Below are 6,000 nucleotides of genomic sequence, written 5' to 3'. Positions count from 1 at the left end.
TTTCTAAGAGAGAGAGAGAGAGAGAGTTTTATACACCTCATCATATATAATTTATGATGAAGCTCCGTTTGCCTAATTGCAATTAACGTTGGGACAGGTCTGTTTGGGTCTAAGACATGCCTGTTTGGCTCATTTGGTCATCACCCCTCTCTGTTCATTTATTACTCAAAATGCAGGATATAGGCGTTCTTCTTACTATAATCAAGCAAGGAATCGATCTTAAAAAAACTATATATATATATATATATATATATATATATATATATATATATATATATATATTATCTTTTTCTTAATTTTAATTTAAATTTAAATATGTAGAGTAAACTATCCGATCCATCCACATCCTACTAACATATGATTATGAAGGCTCATTTTATCGGGTATCCGGGCACACCCATCCAATGAAGCTCCTTGTGCCTCGTGGGCCGCACCAGGGTTGGAATGAAATGACAAAACAGTACAGAGATATGATCCCCAGGACCCCCCCGCCCCCCACCCCACCCATGCATCTAATATTAATTGCGTGAGTACGGAGTTTGGTTCAGCAGATACTGTCAGCCAGAGCCAGTCGAATGTTTTTGGACTATATCTGTAGAAGCTAAGCTAGGGTCTGTCCAGGTAAGACTGATTAAGACAAATTATGGGGTGATTAAGACGAGACGTGCCGTGGCCCGTGGTGCATGCATGGGCCAGACTCCAGAGTCATGGCCGCACTCTCTGCTATTATCTCTCAGGTGGAGTTAATAATTCAAATTTCAAAGAGCGTGGCCCATCGGGTCCCCAGAATTACACTTGTTCACTCTCCGTGGCCGGACTGGGCTCAACCCAGGGTTCCAGGCAATAATTAAATCCATGGTGCCTGACCCAGCCACTATGAGACTAAGAGGCAAATGACTAGATAAAGCATTTCATGTGAAGCTTTGAATTTATTTTCATCTATAGTGTGTTTGTGTTTTCATTGCAATTCACAAGTGACTATTAGGTCTAGGTCTGTGATATTAGCATTTGTGCACTGGCAATCAAGTTTTATTTTAAAAGAATCGTTCAATCTAAAAGTTTAAGTATGTTTTATTCTATATTCTTTTATGTAAAAATTCATAAATTTATTGAGTTTGAAGTGTGAATAAGCACAAACCCACTTATACTTTATGTTGAAATTTAATCGACTATAATAGAAGTGACGAGCAACTGTTTAACCTAAAAGTTTAAGTTGTTAGATTAAGTCTTTAAATCGATTTTTATTCTCTAACCTGACTAAATGAGAATATTGAGAGGAATCCTGAGTGACCATCTAAACCATTGGGTGGAATCAGTCTATGTCTCTGTGCGTCATATCAAGCATTTCTTGAAATTTAACTCAAAAATTAAATAAATAAATAAATCACTTCATCGTTTTCCGATATGCCACATGATATAGGACATGTTTTAGGTGGGTTGCATAAAAATAACGTTAATTTGGTTGATATTTCCACATCAACGAACATTGAAAAAACGCCATTTTTATTCATTCATTGCTGAAATAGAAGTAACTAATAAATTAAATGCAACGACAGATAAATGCCACGGTGCCAAACACACTCTTAGAGACCATTAATGCCAAGCATCTAAGACATCTATTTTGGACCATATTTGAACCCTAGGATGATATGAAGTTGCATTGAACCTCAACAAAGGAACATATATAAGAAAAGGTTGTTAAGAGTCATATTCCAGAATCCAGATAATAACATTATTGACCCAATCAACGATAGCCCACATTCAATCAGCAAAATATTTTTCTTGATCCGACGGCAATGATTACCCAATTCTGACCAGAATCATTCTGGCCCCTATTATCTGGGTCCTGTCAGTTCTGATGGGTTGGCTCCAGCCCAACTTTTTGGACTCGACAATAATTGAGTCGGTGCTGAGTCTAACCTGACCCATTGGATAAGGACCAAAACTGATTAGTTACAAAATAACTAAATTCAAATATTTGATATGTAAATATGACACTGTATCTATAAGATGTTTTATATTATTTTAAATGAGATTGTGATGATTTTGTTAAAGGTACCAAGCTAATGATAGGTTAGTTAATATATAAGCAGGTCTTAATCAAGTAAGACCCAATAAACCCAACTGAAAGGGGTTGGTTCTGGACCAGTACAAGAACCAAAACATTTTCTTGTGGGCTCAGTATCTACAACATTGCCTGCCAGCGAGTTCCAACCCATAGATATAGATAGGTCTTAAAAACAAATAGCTGAATCCAGAAAACAAAGACAAACCCCATGATGAGTGTCAATGTCAATCCAACCGCAGAAAGCCATACCTCACACATGATGATGGTGATGATGGAATGCAGCCTACATAAATGGTATAATGGTATGGAGGCTATTTTCATCCACCATACAAAAAGCCCAACCCATAATTGACTGATTTAAGCAAATGATGATGATGATGATAATGATGATGATGAAAATCATAAGATAAATTTCTTGAAATAAAAATTATATATATATATATATATATATATATATCACAGGAAAATATCCCCTATATGCAGATGGATGAACGCTCTCAAATATATACACATTTTTTACTTTCGGGAAATCCTATGCATGGTATTAAAACATGTTTTCTAATACCAGTACTACAAAAGCACTATAGGACTCTAGATTTTGCATAAATGGGATATAAAAATATTTAGACTTTAGTCTTGGTATGCAGCATTTACATCCAACAGTACTTTTGTAGCATGTAAACTATGTATTCAAAAATGTTAGTAGTGGTGGTTGGAGCAGGAGAAGTATTCAATAACCATATTGTTACTAGTTGAATGGCCCCACTATTAACGGCTCTAAATCCACCTTTGAGAAGAATGTAATGTTGCTAGATAAAGTCTGTGGTACTATGCCATGAAAGTTAAATTACGGCCCCTATGAGAGTGAAAGGCGAGTAATCAATACCAAAAAAATACATAAATTATTTTGCAAGTAATACAGTTTTTTTGGTATTTTTGACCTCAGGAAATAGTTTAATCTTATAATTGGATAGTGAAAATGTTAATATGTTTTACAACAGTAAAATTAATAGGTAAAATCTATGATGCATTAATAGAACTACGAAGTAAAAAACTTGAACCAATGAAAAAGTAATACATCACAGTTGAACATAAAATCTGATGAAATATAAACCAATGAAAAATAAATAGACCATGTTACATCTTTAACATGAATAGTTTAAATTTTGATTTAGTATGCAGTAAGCATTAAAAATGCACCACATTTTTTTTCCATGAGGCTACACAACAAGGGATAACCCATAATCACCCCAAACTCTGGTACAGTCAGAATTCCATTCCATGTCTCAGCTACAACCAGCAGAAGACCTTGCCACCTAGAGGTGTCCACAGTTCGGTTAATCGAACCATGGATATTTTTTGTAAACTGAACCGGTGGTACCGGTTTTTCCAATTCTCCAAACCGAAACTGAATCGATACCACTGATTAATCGGTCTGTCGATTTCGGTTTTTGATCGGTTCGGTTCTTCGGTTTTTCGGTTTTTTATATTTATAATATATAGTATACAAATATATGTATAATATTATATTATAAATAAAAAATGATATATAATATATTATAAATATTTGAAAATTATATAATATATATATAATATTTATAAATGGATCATTATAAATATAATATAAGTATATATTTTTTATATAATGAATATATATTTATATATAATACATAGAAAATATGTGACATATATTAAAAATATATATACTGGCCAATTCGTTTAACCGTCGATTTTTTTGTAGGTTAACCAAAAACCGAACCAGTCCTTCGGTTTTTCAAAATTCCCAAACTGAAATCAAACCGATCGGTTTGGTTAACCGCATTTTGCGATTTTGTTTTATCAACTCAGTTTGGTTTTTCGGTTTTTCATGGACACCCCCTATTGCCAATGGCACATTGCAAAAATAATATCATTCTTTTAAACATTACAGAATTCCAGTTTTGTCCACAGATAATAAACTAATAATATTGGAAGGCCTGTTGACCAAAATAATCCCCAGAAGCTATATTTTACATATTCAAGTGGAAATCATTGTTGACTTGGCCCGCTGAACAACAAAAAGGCAATTTTGTTAAGCAGAATAAAGGGTAAAGCCGATTAAGAGAAATTGTACCTTTTCTTCCTAAAAGGAGATACGAGGATGTATTTGTAATTTTATTCTCTTCGTCTATGAATTCAACTTCAGAGAGACCATGGCTTACCGTATATAATGAGAACACATGCCTCGGCTTCACGTGTAGATCACCATGAGAAAAATCTGATCCATTTATTTCCCTCTCCCTGCTTTCAAATCATCTCTCTCTCTTATAGATAACAAATGAAGAAAACAATAAAGAGAAAGGATGCAAGATGGGCTGGTATCAATTAGCAAAACCCAGTCATAAACTTAAAATCAATCCTCGTTTCATACTCCATTGAACCAATTAAACGACCAAAGTGAGTTTACTTTTTTTAGATTCCACCCAACAAAATATGATAATTGAACACCACATGTACTAATGCGTGTTATGTAATACCAAACAAAAAACATGTACGTGCATTTACATCGATTTGAAACTGAACAAAATAATTGTCGGGACTCAGGGCGGTCCCGGAGTAAACTTCGATTCGATGGCTTAGTTGTTTGACACCAACTGCTCGACCTTGATCTACCGTCTACCCCACCCAAAACATGAAAGCGTGTGGTCCTCCCTGCTTTTCTGATTGACTGATTCTACTTTTCTAGACATCTGGCCTCATAAGAGATTTGTTGGTTATTTGGTTCTAATTTTCAAACCACCATGTGGCCCCTTAGTGGGAGGAGGGGACCAATTAAATTAAACGATAACTTGCATCACCCCATTTCATCTGCAGGCATGCTCATGCTTATGTTCGCACGTCGTCCTTGGCGATGCGACTGAGAGCTGAGGCTCCTTGTAGCTAGTCCTGACTTTGTGCAGCAAACAGATGATGCAGGTCAACAGATGCTGCTGAAGTACAATCATTCTAGTAGGTGTGTTTGGTTTCTATATAAACGTATATTCATGTAATTGATGGACCCATTTAGCGTCCAAGTCCAAATTTCAGGGTTCAGAACTTCTGGCTTTCTGAAGCAGGTTGGCGTTGGACAGCAGCTCTTTACCGCCCATTCTGTCGTCAATTATTTCCCCTCATTAACAATTTTAATTTTGGAATCTGAACAAACCACCAATTGAAATAAATCACCGTCACAAGTCCACTTTAGCCGGTTTAGAACTTTAGATGCATTCGTCCAGGGAGAACAGGAGAAAAAATTGAGTTGAAAGTTCATGTGAATCACCCGAACGCCCATAATTAAAGATTTAAAGGCTTTGTAAATTGCTTACATATTTTACCCACGAATGGTTCAGTCCGAAATGCTATGAACACCTTGTATCCACTTTCCACAACAATCAGATGACAACCGAAAATGAATCAAAGTTCTACTGGAGTTGGAAACTTGGATTTGCGCTTGCTGTTACCCCATAAAAATGATAGTCAGGGACAATTGGAAGTTGGAACCCAGAACGAAATCGAAGAATATGTATTATCTGCTCCTGCAGTATTCATTTCTTCCAGTAAAATGAACAAATGTCGTTGATTTCACCTACACAATAATTAATAGCCAGGGTTACCAAAAAAAATAAATAAAATACAATATTATTTAACGTTTTCTCAAGGACACCAAAATTATTGCTGCAAAATGTGTTGTCTGCTTGTCATGCCCTGTTCAATTCTCAGACAAATGAGCAAAAGAAGCAGGGCTCTGATCTCAGTAACAATATTATCTCAAGGGCATCAATATTATTGCTGCAAAATGTGTTCTCTGCTTGTCATGCCCTGTTCAATTCCCAGACAAATGAGCAAAAGAAGCTGGGTTCTGATCTCAGTACCAATACTATTATCTCAAGGACATCAATATTATTGCTGCAAAA

Source organism: Nelumbo lutea, chromosome 6, assembly GCF_056320005.1.
Source record: "Nelumbo lutea isolate HS-2025 chromosome 6, American lotus-T2T, whole genome shotgun sequence".
Classification (NCBI taxonomy): Eukaryota; Viridiplantae; Streptophyta; class Magnoliopsida; order Proteales; family Nelumbonaceae; genus Nelumbo; species Nelumbo lutea.
Note: the sequence above shows the minus strand (reverse complement) of the source record.